General features: G+C 44.5%; 1 protein-coding gene and 1 long non-coding RNA gene across 2 annotated transcripts in view; both read right to left on the reverse strand.

The window, feature by feature from the left end:
- tmem86a (transmembrane protein 86A) overlaps window positions 1-20233 on the reverse strand; it is a 52914-nt gene that overhangs the window by 17387 nt on the left and 15294 nt on the right. The window lies entirely within an intron of this gene.
- Window positions 6109-15003, reverse strand: LOC117516022. The gene is made up of 3 exons (XR_004562285.1): window positions 14831-15003; window positions 11925-11927; window positions 6109-6121 (listed from the first exon to the last, which is right to left on the reverse strand). It is a non-coding gene; the product is annotated as an uncharacterized LOC117516022 (long non-coding RNA).

A 20233-nucleotide genomic window follows, 5' to 3' on the forward strand; every position in this document is an offset into this window, starting at 1 on the left:
AACTTCTCTGTTCTCTCACGACGTCCTGGATCAATAGAGCCTGAAATGTGGAGGTTTTCAGCTTGAAACAGGCTGACGACGGCGCCTGGGAGTGCTGCACGACATCTCGCTCCGTGGGAAGTCCTTAAAGCGACAGTATCACCTCAAAATCTGTCATCAGCCGTTAAAATTTTCACCGAAAACCAGCTTAATTTTTCGAACCATGTCCACTTCGATATGTCTCACAGGTTTAGAAAAAATTTTGATCAAACAAAGCGCCAGTCTCTCAGCAACTTCTCAGACAAAGGAATTCCGACGAGGGGCTAGACGACTCCTCCCACAAGGAGTGCTCACAGGCGAATGACGTCACCGACAGGCGTGGAAAAACTCACGCATGCGCACGAGGGTTCAAGCATGTCTGACGTAAAAACATATGAATGAAATCCATATAGTTTTTGAAAAAAATAAAAAGGACCTATACTTTATTGACAGACCTCGTAAGTCCAGATTTCTTCTTTCTTTTTGGCTTCTGTGTCCTTCGTTCATGCCGTGTGACCAGGGATAAAAGTAATTTTTTTCATCCAGTAGGGCGTAGGACCAATTTGTATACGGTGAAATAAAAATTTCAAAGTCATGTTTTTTGGGGGTGTTTCGGTTTGTTTTGATGTAATTGATTTGGTCTGTAAATAAAGTCACTTTTAGAACACAGTATTTGGGTTAGATGCCTGTGCCTTTGGAAACTTTTTTGCATTGCTTAAAACAGCACTAGACCAGGGGCCTCATGTACGCACAAAAACGTGGTGTACGTACGTCTTCATGCTAACGTTCAGATGTATCAAAAGTGAAATGACCGTGGAAATGTGCAGTGCGTCACGCAAAAATCCTGGCTGATGTACACACATTTGTACAGCTATTGTTCCACTGCAGACACGTGATGCTGGGAACTGTTAATAGCGTGAAAACAAGACATCACCTGAGTGATGTGCACACCAGAGACACACTGATGAATAATTAACACACCCACATGTTTGCGATTATATGGGTGGATATTAGAGCATGCACAAAGTGATGTGTAAAATGGCGCTAACAATGGCTGCGTTAGCGTTGTTACAGGACCTTGCAAATGGTGCAATCTGATGTGCAATCTGTCACAATTACATGATATGCCTTCACCACCCTGAGACCAATTTGGAACAAACAAAAAACATCCACCTCATAACAAACTACAAACATGGCGGAAAACCAAAAAGAGTGGGATTACAACTTCAAGTTTTCATCAACGCCTGCCTATGACAAAACACTGCAAATTAGCCCTCAATCACAACACTCTGTATGTGCTGCTATGGGCAGTCTACAGGGATAAAAATGGCAAAACCATGCATGAGACGTGTGCAGCACCGCAGAAGGTTGCAGACTGCCCATAGAGACTTTCATTCTCCACAGATCTAGCGAAAAATCAAGATAGCATACAGCATGTTCAGGGCCCATACTCCTGTCGTACAGCTAAACCAAGTCAGGAGCATGGCTAGTTGGGGCTTTGCAGTAAGAAGGTGCAAGTGACATGCTTCAGAAGTACTACACAAGCACACTTGCCATTTGTGTGGCCTGCAAGAAAGAAGTACAATGTCACTTTCCATCCCTAAGTGCGGCATGGATGCAATATACGAGGTCTGTTAAAAAGTATCTGACCTTTTTATTTTTTGCAAAAACCATATGGATTTGAACCACGTGTGATTGCATCAGCCAAGCTTGAACCTTCGTGCGCATGCATGAGTTTTTTCACGCCTGTCGGTTGCGTCATTCGCCTGTGAGCAGGCTTTGCGTGAGCAGTGGTCCACCCCTCTCGTCGGATTTTTATTGCGAATAAAATGTCTGAACAATTTGGAGCTTTGCATCATTAAATTTTTCCAGAAACTGTGAGAGATCTCCAGGTGGACACCATTCGGAAAATTCAGATGGCTTTCAGCGAAGATTTTATGGGGATTACACAGATTAAGGAGTGCTCCAGCCGGTTTAAAGACCGCCCACAGCGTCTGAGAGCGCGGCGCACTCCGAGCGCCTATCGACAGGCTGAAACCCCCGCTCAAACAACCAGATCATTTCCAACGTGAAGCTTTGTTGATCCGGGACGTCGTCTGAACTTCCACAAAAAAAGGCAGAAGGTGTGGACATCAGCACTTTTTCGGCACATTCCACTGTTACAGGAGTTTTTTTCATGGAAAGAGGAGCGGAGGAATGCGCCACCATGCCGCTCATGGCGCAACACAAAACCACCTCCATGTTGGTCTCACAGGACGGCTTTCAGATGGCTTTAAGACGGCTTTCGGTGGCTTTTCAGTCATGTGACTATCCGAGAAATTGTGGATGATCTGGACATGCCAGAACATGTCCTGTGAGGCTTCATCACGGCGTTGCTTTGCGCCATGCGGAAACGTCCTGACACGCAGAATTCCTCCGCACGTCTGTCTCAATGTGCCGAAAAAGTGCTGATGTCCACGTCTTCTGCAATTTCTGTGTTAGTCAGACAACGTCCTGGATCAACACAGTGTCCAGTTTGGAAATGAATGGCACATTCCACTGTTACAGGAGTTTTTGTCATGGAAAGAGAAGCGGAGGGATGCGCCACAGAGCCGCTCATGGCGCGGGACAAAAGCACCTCCGTGTTGGTCTCACAGGACGGCTTTCAGATAGCTTTCAGACTGCTTTCGGTGGCTTTTCAGTCGTGTGACTATCCGAGAAATTGTGCATGAGCTGGACATGCCCGAACATCATCACGGCTTCATCACGGCGTTGCTTTGCGCCATGCGGCTCCACCGCGACGCGCGGAATTCCTCCGCTCCTCTTTCCATGACAAAAACTCCTGTAACAGTGAAATGTGCTGTTCATTTCCACACTGGATGCTGTGTTGCTCCGGGATATCGTCTGAATTCCACAGGAATTGCGGAAGACGTGGACATCTGCACTTTTTCGGCACATTGAGACAGACGTGTGGAGGAATTTCGCGCGTTGCAGTGGAGCCGCATGGTGCAAAGCACGCCGTGATGAAGCCTCACAGGACATGTTGTGGCATGTCCTGCTCATGCACAATTTCTCGGATAGTCACACGACTGAAAAGCCACCGAAAGCCATCTGAAAGCCATCTGAAAGCCGTCCTGTGAGACCAACACGGAGGTGTTTTGTCCCGCACCATGAGCGGCTCCATGGCGCATCCCTCCACTTCTCTTTCCATGGAAAAAACTCCTGTAACAGTGAAATGTGCCGAAAAATTCTTGATGTCCACGTCTTCTGCCATTTTTGTGGAAGTCAGACGACGTCCCGGATCAACAAAGCCTTCACATTGGAAATTATCTGGTTGTTTCAGCGGGGTGTCAGCCTGTCGACTGGCGCTCGGAGTACGCCACGCTCTCAGCCGCTGTTGGCAGTCTTTAAACCGGCTGGAGCACTCCTTAATCTGTATCCCCATAAAATCGTCCCTGAAAGCCATCTGAATTTTCCGAATGGTGTCCACCTGGAAGTCTCTCACAGTTTCTGGAAAAATTTGATGCAGCAAAGCTCCAAATCATTCAGACATTTATTCGCAATAAAAATCCGACGAGATGGGTGGACCACTGCTCACACAAAGCCTGCTCACAGGTGAATGACACAACCGACAGGTGTGAAAAAACTCACGCATGCGCACGAAGGTTCAGGCTTGGCTGATGCAATCACACGTGATTCAAATCCATATGGTTTTTGCAAAAAATAAAAGGTCGGATACTTTTCTAAACAGACCTCGTATATATATATATATATATATGTATATTATATATATATATATATATATATATATATATATATATATACATATACATATATACATATACACACACACACACACACACAGTGGTCCCTCGTTTATCGTGGCAGTTACGTTCTAAAAATAGCCCGCCATATACGACATCCGCGAAGTAGTCAGCGTTATTTTTTACAATTATTATGGACATTTTAAGGCTGTAAAAACCCCTCACTACACACTTTATACACTTTTCTCAACAGGCATTAACATTTTCCTCACTTTTCTCTCCTGTGTAAACAACTCTCAAAGTTCAAACTTTAGTAGAAAAATAAGTCCAGTATTATAGAATGAAACAAAGATCAAAACCTATTTTCAGGCCCAAACATTTGTTTGAGAAATAAAAATAGAACATTTTCCTATAAATAATTATGATGGCTTTTAGAACTAATGAATTTAATTTTAACGATTAACCTACGAGGTGAGTGAATCACCAGTATTTTACTGTTCCTCTGACCGCACCTCTTTGTCGTGGCGCTGCTCTGCAGCATGTTTTTCCACTGAGTGACACCTCAGTGCAGGTGTCTTTTTCCGAGTGAAGAACACAGTTATGGGTAGTTGTTGGCGCACTTTTTTTTCTTCTGGACGAGAAGATTCTTAGAAACAGACACACGCAGAACACAATGCGCGTGCTCTTTTTTCGTTCACTGCCTCCGGTGTTACCGTTGCGGGACGGATGCGGGACCCGCAAAGAATCCAAGTCATTAAAAAGATACAAACTTCTCTCAGTGGCCACGGAGCTCTGCGGCTGCAGTTACTGAGACCATACAGCGCTGCGGATTTTTCCACAAGAATTCTATCCTTGCAGGCTGCTGGAGCGCTCTGCATCAAAACACCGAGCGTAGTCTCTGGACCTGTTGCCAGATTTTGGCCGAAACTCCGCACAGCAGATAGGGGGGCGGTGTGAGTGGCCCATTGCAGCGCTTACCAAGCCCGCAGACTCGGTAAGCGCATCGGAGGCAGTGAGAGCAATCGCGGTGATGCCGACCGGTCTGCCTGATGAGGACGCAGAACACAATGCGCTGTTAAAAAAAAGAAGAAGCAGCATGCAAAATTGCACTAAAAAAAAATTTGCGAAACTGTGAGGCAGCAAAAGGTGAACCACGATATAGCGAGGGACCACTGTATATATATAAAATGGGGAGATCATGTAGCATTAGCAAAGGAAGAAGAGGGCACCACCAGGATTATGTTCCATTCCATTCCCCCGAATAATATGACGCACGGGTTGTTTGATTGTTTGTTCTTATAAAAAGAGAGATGTGATCAGACATGACCTTTATGGTGTTGAGTGCAAGAATGCTAAGCTATAATGCAGCACAGACCCACAGTTGGCGTTTTCACTCTTTCAGGACCTTGGACAGCAGTGCAGCCTCGAGGCAGGTATCAAAATGCATCACGTCCACACAAGCTATTTATTTTTTTTTTTTTGTAATATTGAATAATTTTCATGAATAAAGTTGTGCAAAAATGGAGGAACAGTGTGTCCAGGATTACAGATGATGGGGCCAATGGCTGTTGTCATACTGCCACAATGTCTGAGCGTGTTGGACCTCCACAGGTAGATGATAGAAAATGAGGAGAGGCACGAAGTGATATTGGCTGTACTAACACAGAATCACCAACATTGGATCGCGAGGCAGTGTTGGCCTCCTTTTATATGCACTCCTGGCTTGCATTACACGCTAGTTAGGAGTGATTGGCACATGCTAACCACTGACGTCACAGGGGTGTCGTGCAGCCTATACATGACAGGCACTATACCCGTACTCTTCCACAAATTTTCCCCTTGATTCCTGTGACACGGTTGCAACCTACCACTCTATGCAACACATGCATATCAGATACATGGGCGGCGTGTTGTGAGACCTTAAATGGCCAACCAGAATATCAAATCGGGAACACTGGAAAGAAAGGAGAAGGAACCTCAAGATTCAAATCTGGGTAAGGGTAGAGAACATTTCTGCTGCTTTAAAGGTTCCAATGAGTACAGTGGTCTCCATCATCTGTAAATGGAAGAAGTTTGGATGCAACAGGACTCTTCCTTGAGCTGACTACTTGACTAACGTGAGCGATCAGGAGACAAAGGCCTGAGTCAGTGAGGTGACCAAGAACCTGATGGTCACTCTGTTAGAGCTCCAGCATTTGTCGATGGAGAGAGTGCAACGATCTCTGCAGCAATCTACCAGATCAGGCCTGTATGGTAGAGTGGCCAGACAGAAGCCACTCCATAGTAAAAGGCACATGGCAGCCCACCTGGAGTTTGCCAAAAGGCACCTGAAGGACTCTCAGGCCATGAGAAACAAAATTCTCTGGTCTGATGAGGCAAAGACTCTTTGGTGTGAATGCCAGTCATCATGTTTGAAGGAAACCAGGCACCATCCCTACAGTGAAGCATGGCGGTGGCAGCATCACACTGTGGGGATGTTTTAAAGCAACAGGAATTGGGAGACTAGTCAGGATTGAGGGAAAGATGAATGCAGTAATGTACAGAGACATCCTGGATGAAAACCTGCTCCAGAGTGCTCTTGAACTCAGACTGTGGTGATGGTTCACATTGAGCAGGACAATGACCTTAAGCACACAGCCAAGATATCAAAGGAGCGACTTCAGGACAACTCTGTGAATGTCCTTGAGTGGCCCAGTCAGAGCCCAGACCTCAATCTGATTGAACATCTCTGCAGTGAACTAATAATGGCTGTGCACCGACGCTCCCCATCCAACCTGATGAAGCTTGAGAGGTGCTGCAAAGAGGAATGGACAAACTTCCCAAACATAGGTGCACCAAGCTTGAGGTATCATATTCAAGAAGACTTGAGACTGTTAATTGCTGCCAAAGGTGCATCAACAAAGTATTGAGCAAAGGGTGTTTACATAGTGCTAAATCACAATAAAGTTGCCACAAGGCGCTTCACATAAGTAAGGTCTAACTTTATCAACCCCCAGAGAAAGCACACAGGCAACAGTAGTAAGGAAAAACTCCCTCTGAGGAAGAAACCTCAAGCAGACCAGACTCAACGGGGTGACCCTATGCTTGGGCCATGCTACCAACAAATTACAAAACAATTCACAAATCGAATATACAGCAAATGTTGCCGGTGCACAAGACAGTAGGGTCTTAGGAACAGATACCACACCCAACTGTGGATGGAGCTGCACCTCAAACAGAAAGAAAAGAAAAAAAAAACAGAATCAGGCATCAGAAAGACAACAAATGGAGTATAATTTGTCAGAATTAAGCAACAAGGAAATCAAAAGAAATACTAAGGTGATCACCGGCCACTAGCCCTAAGCTTCACTAAAAGACCCAGACTTTAGATAAAGTTGAGGCCGTGGCCTGCTCCGTTTCCTAATAAAATTAATTTAAGAGTTAAAAAGCACAGTAACATACTATGCCAGTATGCTAGCCATACGAAAGGAAAAATAAGTGCATCTTAGGTCAAGACTTGAAAGTCTCTACGGAATCTGACTGTTTTATTGATGCAGGGAGATCATTCCACAGCCCAGGCCGGTATGTAGGGTTTGATTAGGTCAGCTAAGTAGGGAGGTGCCAGTCTTTGAACAATTTTATAGGTGAGTAGCAGAACCTTAAAATCTGATCTCACAGGGACAGGGTGCCAGTGAAGAGATTCCAAAATGGGTGTAATGTGGTCAAACTTTCTGCTTCGTATCAAACGTCTGGCAGCAGCATTCTGAACCAATTGGAGAGCCTTAATGTTGGACTTCAGTAAACCAGAAAATAGAACACTGCAGTTGTCCAATCTAGAAGAGACAAACGCATGAATCAAGGCCTCAACATCAGCCATAAACAGGATGGGACGAATCTTCGCTATATATCGCAGATGGAAGAAAGCAGCCCTCGTAATATATCTAATGCGGAGGTCAAAGGACAACGAAGGATCAAAAATTACCCTAAGGCAGTGATTCTCAACTGGGGTGCCGCGATTACCGTGAATTATTTATTTTATCCACAAAGCATAAAACGACTCAGAATCTGACGTCATTGTGCTGCAGCCTTGCTCTCGTCTTAAGGCGGGACAATAACAAGGAGGCTGACGACCGATTAAAACAGTGCCGTCTAAAATGCGGAGCTGTCGGTGTGTGTGCCTGTGTGTGCGCACGCGCGGAGTTAACAGGCTGCAGACTGCGAGGGAGGGGGTGGGTGACGGAGATTCCTGAATGCAGGCGCGACATGTTCAGTGCGCAGCGAGCGCGGAGCAGAGAGAGGATTTTAACCCGAGTGAACATGTTAACAAAACAAAAATGTGAAGCTACCTTTACTTCTCTCTGAACTTTCTCTAAAGGTGTGATTCTGCGGTTACCATCCTGTTCCCACCATGTGCGCGGTCATATGCTGAATTTATAGATCATGAGATGAATAAACGGTCAATATCTTTAAAAACATATTTAAAAAATGAGAATATATGAATGAACTGAGCCACAAAAAAAAAACAATGTTCAGACGCACAGATCACAAAAAGCAGGTGAGAACTCTGAACTTTAACAGCTGTATTTCCAAAGGTATTTATTTGTTTCATCTTGAGCTTAATGCAGTGTTTAGCACAAAACGTGACTGATGAGGAGAAACAATCTCAGAATGCAACAGAAACAACCACAAATCAGAAAAAGTTGGGACTGTATGTAAAATGAAGATAAAAATAAAAATGTTTGCACCATTCCCAGTTTCTCCACTCACAGAAGCCAAACGTTCTTCCAGAGTTTGTAATTATACTACAATAGTAGAATATAAAGAAGGGGAAAAAAAAGAAAAAAATAGACAATATATTCGTCAATCGCAATTATTTGTCTGACAATTAATCGTCTCCAGAAATTCCTAATCGTGACAGCCCTACTTGAGATAAGAGCGCAAAATGATTGAGGATTTTCGAAATGCTGTGTTTTCTGTATTGATTTTCTATTGCGATAATTGGGTTTTGCGCAAAACCAGAGGTAATAGAATTAATAATTATTTTGGTTGGTGGTGTGCCGCAGGATTTTGTAAATATAAAAAGGGTACCGCGGCTCAAAAAAGGTTGAAAATCACTGCCCTAAGGTTCCTCACTCTGTCAGTGTAATGTATGACACACAAGCCTAGACTAAGCATTAACTGGTCAAATTGATGCCAATGTCTCAATGGACCAAGAACCAGTATTTCAGTCTTGTCAGAGTTTTAAAAAGAGGAAGTTGCTAGACATCCAGCTGCTCATTGATGCAAGGCAATCTCCTAAGGATTTTATGTGGATGAGATTACCAGCAGTTATCAGCATGTATAACTGAGTATCATCAGCAAAGCAGTGAAAGGTAATCCTAAAATGCCACAATATGTGCCCAAGGGGTGTTATATAAAGGAAGAAAAGCAGGGAACCTAAGACAGACCCCTGTGAAACCCCAAATTTCATGTCATTAAGGTTAGAGGTAGTGTTACTGTACAAAACACAGTGAGAATGACTGGTCAGGTATGACGTCAACCATGCAAGGGCATTCCCAGTAATCCAAAAATGATTCTCCAGCCTATCGAGTACAATATGATGATCCACGGTATCAAACGCAGCACTGAGATGTAACAGCACCAGAACCGTAGTGGTGTCCGAATCCATTGTAAGCAGTAGATCATTCACCACTTTAGTGAGAGCCGTCTCTGTGGAATGGTATTTTCTAAAAGCAGACTGCAGTGGCTCAAAAAGATTATTCTCAGTAAGATAGTCCACAAGCTGCCGTGAAACCACTTTTTCCAGAATTTTAGAGCAAAACGATAGATTTGATATCGGCCTATAGTTTTTCAATACACAAGGGTCGAGATTAGATTTCTTAAGTAATAGTTTAATTGTTGCAGATTTGAAACATTTAGTAACAGATCCAGAATTTAATGAGAGATAAATCATTTCCAGCACAGTCTGCCCAAGAGCGGGCCATAGGTCCTTAAACAGTTTTGTTGGTATAGGATCAAATAAGCAAGTTGTGCTTTTTGTAGAAGTTACGAGTTTCGTCAGCACGCCTAGTGAGATACTATAAAATTTTGTAAATTTAGGTAATACATCAGTAATGGCACACACTTCAATAGCAGGGTGCAGTGGCTGGGTTAGGCATGCTGGGATATGTTTAACCTAATGTCTTCTTTAATAAGTTTGCAAAAAAAAAAAAGAAATAAACTTTTTCATGTTTTCATTATGGGGTGTTGTGAGTAGAATTTTGAGGGGGAAAATCAATTTATTTTATTTTGGAATAAGGTTGTAATGTGGGAAAGTTAAGTGCTGTGAATACTTTAAGAATGACTGTAATCAAATCTTACTGCACTTTTTGATCCAGTAGTTTGTGAAGCCTCTTTTGGGAACCATGGTAGAAACTGTAGAGACTGTGACACTGTACAACCAGAGAAGGTAGAAGACAGTTCAACTCAAACCATTGACCATTGATATTTCAACTCAAACCAAAATGAATTTTACTCCATTTTGGAATAAAGCTGCAACATAAAATGTGGTGAATGTGAAGCACTGTGAATACTTTCTGGATGCACTGTATAGTGAAATTTCAATACAATTGAATATACTGTAATACTGAAAACAGGTTACCATTCATGCTTTAAAACTATACCATAATTTAAATTTTAGGCCATACCGCCCAGCCTTGCTCCAACTGTTTTTAGCAGTGTGTGACTATACATTCCCTGCAGTAATGTGGATTAGCCTCCTCCATGACCTGCACATCATCTCATCACCACGGCAACAAACATTCCTCCACACAGGCTCCTCTCGCATCAATCACACTGACTACACATTGGGGTCAACAACAACCCAACTTACAACACATAATCCTGCAAGTGTCATACTCTCACAGCAAGATGATACTGACTGTTTGAAGCACTATGTTGCAAAAAAATTAAATAAAAAAGTGTGAAACAAATAAAGTCTGTTACATCATGACAGTATAAAACAGTAAATGGAAAATCAATGTTTGAAATACAGTAAGACTGTAAACTAAACTGCTGAGCAAAAGAGCTGTTTATTAAAAATACTGTACAATTGCAATATTTCCTTGCAGAACTTCAATTACAGTGGTCCCTCGCTATATAGCGGTTCACCTTTCGCGGCCTCGCAGTTTTGTGGATTTTTTTTTTTTTTAGTGCAATTTTACATGCTTCTTCTTTTTCAATCTTCTTGCCCAGAAGAAAAAAAAAAGAGTCTTTACACAGGAGAGAAAAATGAGAAAATGTTAATGCCTGTTTGAGAAAAGTGTATAAAGTGTGTAGTGAGGGGTTTTACAGCCTTAAAACATCTATAATAATTGTAAAAAAAATAATGCTGACTACTTAGCGGATTTCGCCTATTGCGGGTTATTTTTAGAACGTAACTCCCACGATAAACAAGGGACCAATGTACTGCATTTTTTAAAAACCCAATACAAAAAACAACACTTGTGAATTCACAACATTAAGGATATTTTAACAGTTTGTGTATGTGAGTAATTTGTTTTTATACAGATAAAACTGTATTGCGTTTTACAAATTAAATTTGGTTCTACTTCGAGCAAAAAGGTACAAATACAGTAAAACAAGAATGAAGCTGCAACACCACACCCTCATTCCAAACTATCTGGCATGTGGAAAAAATGATAGATAAGATGTGAAACATTCAAGTTCACAAAAAAAGAGGCAAATTTAAACTAATTTCCTCCAAACTTACCATTTTCCTATATATGAGCAAAGGAATGGAAGTGTGACCTTGACGGATCCAAACTAAAATCAAATCAATTCCCTCCATCTCTTGGCCCACTGGACCTGATGCGTCTGATCAAAATGAGAGAATCTTAGCCTATCTGGCGAACAGGCATAAATTCAACCAGTTACACAGATACAGAGGTGATTTCAAGAGTGTATACCTCTGGTGTTGTGGTTGTTGTGGTAGTGCAAAATCTGGTACGGCGAAACAGTTCGAATTAGCACACCATGAAACACTGCGCCGACGGGCAGGCGTGCACAATCCTGGTGCAAGAGTTTGTGGATGTGACAGAGTCTTCCAAGTAGGAATACAGTGCGAGGTGCGCCGCTCATGTGGAATAAATAAAAAATAAAAACCAGCTGGTACCCACAGGACTTGAAACCGCACCTTCTCTGCACATTCTCTGCACCAAAGCTCTGATTGCCAGTCAGAAATTTTACCACTGAGCTACGGAGCTGTCCTCTGAAAGCTGTGGGAATCTGCCTCATATTAGGACATGGAAGTATTCCAAAAAAAAAAAAAAAAATTAAAATTACACACCATATGAAAACACCGCATTTATCAAGCAGACAATACAAATATGATGCGTCTGTTCCTCTGGTGATGACCCATGGTCACAGACATACAGTCGCGAAAAGACATGAATGAGAAGCAGTGTGCTCTGATCATGTCCACATCTACTGGTCCGCTGCGTCCAGTCGCCCCGCGCGTGTGTTATGCCTGACACGTGTGTCTTGTGGATGCCGCGCTGCAGCACTGACACCGCATTGTGTGGAACAGAGCTCACGTGGGTGACGTGACGGTCAGATCACCCACTGTATGTTCTGATCTGATGGTCAGTTTCAACCTGGTAGGCTGTCAATATCCGCTCCATACGCACACGCGCTCGCTGCAGGTTGTCGCCATGGTGATATATGTTTTTATTTATATCCACATAAGTACAACAATCAGACACACGTGCATCATAGTGGACAGTTGTTAGTCCATGTCTGTCCAAACACAGTAGGTGTTGTCCAGCTGGATTGTCCAGATCCACAGATCCCACAGCTGCTTCTGTCAGAAGCCACACCTCCTGTCAGTAGACAAATTTTATGGCGAGTACGACAGTGATTGTCTGCAGTCTGCTATCGTGCCAAGAGTGTGAATGGCCACACATTTTCTAAGTGCCAAATGAGTGATGTTAGATGTTCATGCATGTCACCTGGAATATGGCCAACACCTGCCACGAGCGGGTTCAACAGACTCGCACTGCACACACTCTGTCTTTCAGCCACTGGTGTGCGCAAATAGTTGTTGCAACAAGTGTATGAGGCGTTGGAAGCAGCTACGAAATTACACGGTTTGCATACGATTCCTGCATCATGCGCACTTAATGCACAATTCGACCAAATTCACACTATGTGTGAAGGGGCCCTTAATGTGTTACAGATTTTGTGATAAAGATAACAAAAGTGCTGAAATACTGTATACCGGTAGGTCACCATTCATTCCTTCCTTTCTTCCTTTTCTAAACCTGTTTATTCCAATTAAGGGTCACAGCATCCTGGTCAATGGGCAAGAGGTGTGGCACACCCTGTACAGGCCACCACTCTATCACAGGGCCAACACATAAAGACATACGAAGACATTCACCCTCACTCACACGTACATTCAATCCCAATACTCTCCCTACACCCTTTCCATTTATTTTGCATGTGTAAAATGAAGAAAAAGGGCGAAGTGGAAGGGTGAAAAGATGGTATTAAGAATGGGCCTTAGAGTCACCAATTCATGTAACCTGCATGTCTCTCTAAGTGAGAAGAAGCTGGTGCACCTGAAGGGAACCCACAAAAACAGAGGGAAACATGCAAACCCCACAAAAAAGGACCAGGTCAAATGCAAACCCAGAACCTTCTAGTTGTGAGGCAACGGTGCTAACCACTCATATTAACCTTGTGTAGTACAGTTTAATCCAGGGGTCACCAACCCTGTTCCTGGAGGGCACCTGCCCTGCATATTTTCTAACTCTCCCAGATCCATTCCCAGGCAATTAACTCTATCAGGTATACTCAGGCAATCAACAGCTGGAAGACACCACTTAAAAAAAAAAAACAGGTGTGACTTCAGTAGGACTTCTGTGGAAAACATACAGGGCAGGGGCTCTCCAAGAACAGGGTTGGTGACCTATGGTTTAATCGTTTCCATCTCACTCTTTCCTCTGTAACTTTCTCTGTCACACCAACCACCTGCATGTCCTCCCTCAGCACATCCATAAACCTCCTCTTTGGCCTCCCTCTTTTCCTCCTGCATTGGAGGCTCCATCCTCAGGATCCTTCTCCCTCTATACCCAGGGTCTCTCCTGTGCACATGTCCAAACCATTTCAATCTCGCCTCTCTGACTTTGTCTCCAAGCCGTCCCAGCTAAGCTGTCCCTCTGATATGTTCATTCCTAATGCTGTCCATGCTCGTCACTCCCAAAAGAGAATCGCAACATCTTTAGCTCTGCCTCCTGTCTTTTTGTTAGTGTCACCATCTCTAAGCTGTACAACATAGCTGGCCTAACTACTTACTGTCTTGTAAACTTTCCCCTTCCCTCTTGCAGATATTCTTAGGTCAGAAATCACTCCTGCCGCCATTCTCCACCTACTCCACTCTGCCTGCACTCCTCTTCTACACCTCTCTACCACAGCTGACTTCAAGTATTTAAACTCATGTACTTTCACTACTTCTACTTACTCCTTGTAACTGCACTATTCCACTGAGCTCCCTCTCAGTCACACACATGTACTCAGTCTTGCTCCTAATGACTTTCATTCCCCTTCTCTCCAGAGCATATCTCCACCTTTCCAGGCTAGACTCAACTTGCTCTCTACTCTCACTACAGATCACAATGTCGTCTGCAAACATCATTGTCCATGGAGACTCCTGTCTGATCTCATCCATCAACCTGTCCATCACCACAGCGAACAAGAATGGACTCAGAGCTGATCCTTGGTGTAATCCCACCTCCACCTTGAATGAGTCTGTCATTCCTACTGCTCATCTCACCGCTGTCACACTATTGTTGTACATGTCCTGCACTACCCTAACATACTTCTCTGCCACTCCAGACTTCTTCATACAATAACACAACTCTTCTGTTGGCACACTGTCATAAGCTTTCTCTAAATCTACAACCACACAATGTAACTCCTTCTAGCCTTCAGAGCAAGGAATTTTCAACACTGCATTTATAAGCATCCTACTTTTATTTTAGATGCTTACAATATTTTACTTTGCACACAGAAACAAAATTCCTTCACAAAAAAATCAAAAACTGCCACACTCAAAATTATTAGCCCCACTGAAGCTAATAGTCAGTTGTGTGTCCTTTTGGTTAGATAACAGCCTGCAGTCATTTGTTGTAGTTTTCAACAAGTCTCAGACATGTCTCCTGAGGCATCCCACCCCATTCTTCTTTGGCAAATCTCTCAAGCTCCTCCAGATTTGATGGTCTTCCCTGCATGGATCTTGGTCTTCAGTTCACCTCAGATTTTCAGAGGGACTGAATTCAGGGCTTTGTACAGAGTCTTTGAAATCTTTCGATTCCTGCCCCTCCCAGGCTTGTTCTGTACTGTGCAGCTCTTTGAATTTCTTGATGACACTTCTCAATCAGTTCTTGATACCTGGAAACGCTGTGATATCTCCTCTTGCTTTGTGAGCATCAACAATTCTTTGTCTGAAATATAAACAGATTTCTTTTGATACTTTCTCAAGTGACAGCTCAAACCCTTCCTGACATTTTATACTGTGTGTACACTGGAAGATAACCCTCAGTTTTAACAAGATGTGAGCATTACAAATAAAAAGGTCAGATCTTAAGGGGGCTAATAATTTTGACCATGGTAGCTTTTGGATTTTGTGAAATAATTTTGTTTGTGTGTGCAAAGTAAAATGATGGAAGCATCCAAAATAAAACTAGGATGTGTAGCAATGCTGTGTTAAAAATTCCTCTTTTAAAAAAGCACCTGGGAAATTTTTGAAGAAAACATTAAATTTCTTTCTAGGCAAATAGTTTTGCCCTCATCTGTAACTGACATTCTAAAAGTTTCAAACAGTGGTCTTGTCACCAGAGGGATGTAGGTCTGATACCAGGATTAGATGGCTAAATGTGAAGTAAATGGTGAGGGTGAACACTTGTCTCCCCATTATTGGCACTATTACATGTCCTTGAGGAAGGCCTTTAATCCACTGACACGGATCTGTCTGAATGTGAGCAGTTGTCCTCAGATGGAAAAAAAAAGCTATAGCCAGTGTGGTCAGGCTATTTTTACCAAAACTGTTGGGAAGGTGTCGTAGCACGGACCCACAACAGGGGGTGCTAAAGAACGGACAATGAATAAGCCAAAAAGTAACAATTTAATGTTGTGACAACACACAACTAAACACACAAAATCAGTAAAGTCAATTAACACCAGGTGACGTGTGGGCAGGCTCGAAGATAGAAGACCCCCAACGAGAGAGGAGCCGCGTCCCACATGGCTTCCACCACCAACGGTCTGAAGAACACCGGAGCCGCCAAGTCCCGAATCCCCAGGTGGCCTCTGTCTTCGGCTGTCGACCCTGGTACTGCTGGCAGAAAACAAAGACAAGATGAATGAGTGTGAATCCGCACACTCAGTAATCCACAGTCTGCACTCAGTTAGGAGGGAGCACCTCCACCTCCAATCATACACTCGTGCAGCTCCTGTTTTAACCACTTATCTTGGTTTGGGGTGTGAGGCGAAGCCGTCGCTGATCACACCAAACGCCAATCCCACAGATAAGGCAGAACACCACAGGATAACGGCTGCAAAAGAAGTTCAGATTATCACTCAACGATTTGAGTCAGCAGAGAATATTACCTCTTCGGTAGTTGATTTCTCGGCGAGGAGGTGGAGTTGCAGTCCGGCCTTTATGGTGATGGTGATGATGAGGAATGAGTGACAGCTGGAGCTGAGGATGAGTGACAGCTGTCACTTCTTCTGGGTCTGGCGCCCTCATCGTGCTGGGAGGCCCGCACTCCAAGCAGGGCGCCCTCTGGTGGTGGTGGGCCAGCAGTACCTCCTCTTCAGCGGCCCACATAACAAAAACATATTTTTGGATGTAAAGACATATCTGTAATACAAACTCCAGGGCCTTTGTGGTCACAAGAACCCTTTGATTAAGAAGCTGCTACTCTTTACACTATATGATTTTCACAGTCACAGACCTGAATGAAATCATGAGAGGTTTACTCAAGTTGCGGCACGTGCCCATCATCTCAATCGCTGTCAGGTGGTATATGGAAGCCATTTGGATCAGTCTTTTCCTAGTGTTGGCCTTATGACAATATCAAACAGAGTTGATATTTCTAGGACTAGAAAGACTGATCAGACAACAACCAATAATTATTTGTAATAACACCAGAAACATGAAAGCTGGCAGAGAAACATAAACACAGCAGCATGGATGCAAGGAAGCCCTGGTGAGACCTCCAAAGGTCTTGTATATACAATGGACCATTCAAAAGGAGGAAAGGTTGGTGGAGCTGTGGGCCAAGCAACTCTGCCTTTTCGATGTTAATTCTCCACTCTAATATGATAGAGTAGAGAAAAGAAAGCGATGGATTGACATCATGGATGCCCTGGACATACCCGGTGAGTGCGCCAGTTGTGCCAACAACACAGCCACTGTACTGAATGAGATTAAATATTAACTAACTAGCTAATGTTTGCAAGTGATGTTAATTTATTAAGAGCACAGGAGGCACTGTATGAATTTAGATTTTATTAAATAAGAAATATATGCTTCCGTGAGTGGGAGAGTGAGTAAGCGAATGAAAGAAAATTACTTTTCAGACAAAGAAAAAAACTTTAGTGCCTGTGCTAATGCAACCAATTCATATTTCAGTTGGAGAGGTGAAAACTAGGGATGTCCTGATCCGATCACGTGATCGGAAATCGGGCCCGATCACGTGGTTTCAGACTTGATCGAAATCGGACGTTGCATCCCGATCAGTAATCCGATATAGATTTTATCCTCATTATTTTGATCAGTGCTATTTCAGGCTCATTATTGCAGATTAATGGGCCTTTCACGCGTCGGAAGTGTCAGAGGCGTGAGACACGTTGCTTTTTAGAGGCGTCAGAAGCGTCGCATTGCCGCTTGTCGGCAGGCTGACGCGGTCAAAGTTCAACCCAATCTTTTTTTTTTTTTAATTGAACAAAAGAAAAAACATAAGTTGAACCGGACAGAGGTGGGGGGAGTTGTCGCGCGCAAAGTTTCTTTCGCAGAACTGCTATTTGTGTGTTTATGCACTCAGCCTGACGCCTCGATGGAATGACAAGAGGATGACGGACACTTTTCCCACCAAAACTCTTGCTCAGTCATCCTTCCGTGCGCAGCAGGACCCGGTGCTGACCAAGTCCTCGGGACGACGATCTGTCATCTGATTAACAAAAAGAAAAAAACAAATTGTCCTGTGATCGTTTGTCTGCAAAACGGAGCAAGAGATGGTGTGCGCACGAGAGATGGTGTGCGCACGAGCGATGTGCACACTCATCACATTTAGGAGCGCGTCTTAAAAAGCTTCCGTCTTCATTCACGTTCACTGCGTTGCTCTGAACCTGTTGAACACTGATAAAGCATCAGAGGGACACTGAGGACTGTCAGGATGCAAATTTAAGTTGTTGTTTTTTTTTTTTTACTTTTACTTTTCAAGTTGACTTTTGAACTTTTGACGCTCTGAGCTGTGACGTAGCTTCGCGCTGTCCAATATGAACAATGCGTCGGGCCAAAACACGGAAGACTAGTGGCAAAACCACTGAGCAATGATAAAATTTTCATGCACTGAAAAATGAACATCCCATCTTCAATGCATGAAAATACCATTGCATGAATGGAAAATATTATTTGTTGTATATGACACCTCAACAGATCCTTGACATTTGACTTAAAATTAAACAGGTGAAAAAGTACTTACATCTCCTCAATCTGGTAAATGGTAAATGGACTGCATTTATAAAGCGCTTTTCCATCTGCATCAGATGCTCAGAGCGCTTTACAATTATGCCTCACATTCACCCCGATGTCAGGGTGTTGCCATACAAGGTGCTCACTACACACCAGGAGCAATAGGGGATTAAAGACCTTGCCCAAGGGCCCTTAGTGATTTTCCAGTCAGGCGGGGATTTGAACCACAGATCAGTGCAGAAACCACGTATCTGAATAAAAATCCTTGGAAATGTTTTTTGTTGTTGAGTGATCACCCCCCTCCAGTGAGACCTGGAGGGGGGTGATCGGGAAGCACGGCCTCCCCGATCTGAACCTGAGTGGTGTTCAGTTGTTGGACTTCTGTGCTAGTCACAGTTTGTCCATCACGAACACCATGTTCGAGCACAAGGGTGTCCATAAGTGCACGTGGCACCAGGACACCCTGAGCCGGAGGTCGATGATCGACTTTGTAGTCGTATCATCTGACCTTCGGCCACGTGTCTCGGACACTCGAGTGAAGAGAGGGGCAGAGCTGTCGACTGATCACCACCTGGTGGTGAGTTGGATCCGCTGGGAGGGTAGGAAGCCGGTAAGACCTGGCAGGCCCAAACGTATCATGAGAGTCTGCTGGGAACAACTGGCAGAACCCTCTGTCAGCGAGGTCTTCAACTCCCACCTCCGGGAGAGCTTCTCCCAGATCCCAGGGGAGGCTGGAGACATGGAGTCCGAGTGGACCATGTTTTCCACCTCCATTGTCGATGCGGCTGCTCGTAGCTGTGGTTGCAAGGTCTCTGGTGCGGCGGCAATCCCTGAACCCGGTGGTGGACACCGGAAGTAAGGGATGCCATCAAGCTGAAGAAGGAGTCCTACTTATCTTTGTTGGTAGGTGGGACCCCAGAAGCAGCTGACAGGTACCGGCAGGCCAAGCGTGCCGCAGCCCGTGCGGTCGCAGAGGCAAAAACTCGGGTCTGGGAGGAGTTCGGGGAGGCTATGGAGGAGGACTATCGGTCGGCCTCGAAGAGGTTCTGGCAAACCGTCCAACGCCTCAGGAGGCAGAAGCAGCTCTCCACCAGCACTGTTTACGGTGCGGGTGGGGAGCTGTTGACCCTGACTGGGAATGTTGTCGGGCGGTGGAAGGAGTACTTCGAGGATCTCCTCAATCCCATTGTCACGTCTTCCGAAGAGGAAGCAGAGACTGGGGACTCGGAGGCGGACTCATCCATTACCCAGGCCAAAGTCACCGAGGTAGTTAGAAAGCTCCTCGGTGGCAAGGCTCCTGGGGTGGATGAAGTCTGTCCTGAGTCCCTTAAGTCTCTGGATGTTGTGGGGCTGTCTTGGCTGACATGCCTCTGCAACATCTCGTGGTGATCGGGGACAGTGCCTCTGGATTGGCAGACCGGGGTGGTGGTCCCTCTGTTTAAGAAGGGGGACCGGAGGGTGTGTTCCAACTATAGGGGATCACACTCCTCAGCCTCCACGGTAAGGTCTATTCCAGAGTACGGGAGAGGAGAATTTGACCGATGGTTGAACCTCGGATTCAGGAGGAGCAGTGTGGTTTTCGTCCTGGTCGTGGCACACTGGACCAGCTCTACACGCTCCATTGGGTGCTCGAGGGTTCATGGGAGTTTGCCCAACCAGTCCACATGTGTTTTGTGGATCTGGAGAAGGCATTCGACCATGTCCCTCGGCGCACCCTGTGGGGAGTGCTCCGGGAGTACGGGGTCCGGGGTCCTTT

The sequence above is a fragment of the Thalassophryne amazonica genome, chromosome 8 (genome assembly GCF_902500255.1).
Source record: "Thalassophryne amazonica chromosome 8, fThaAma1.1, whole genome shotgun sequence".
NCBI classification, from domain to species: domain Eukaryota; kingdom Metazoa; phylum Chordata; class Actinopteri; order Batrachoidiformes; family Batrachoididae; genus Thalassophryne; species Thalassophryne amazonica.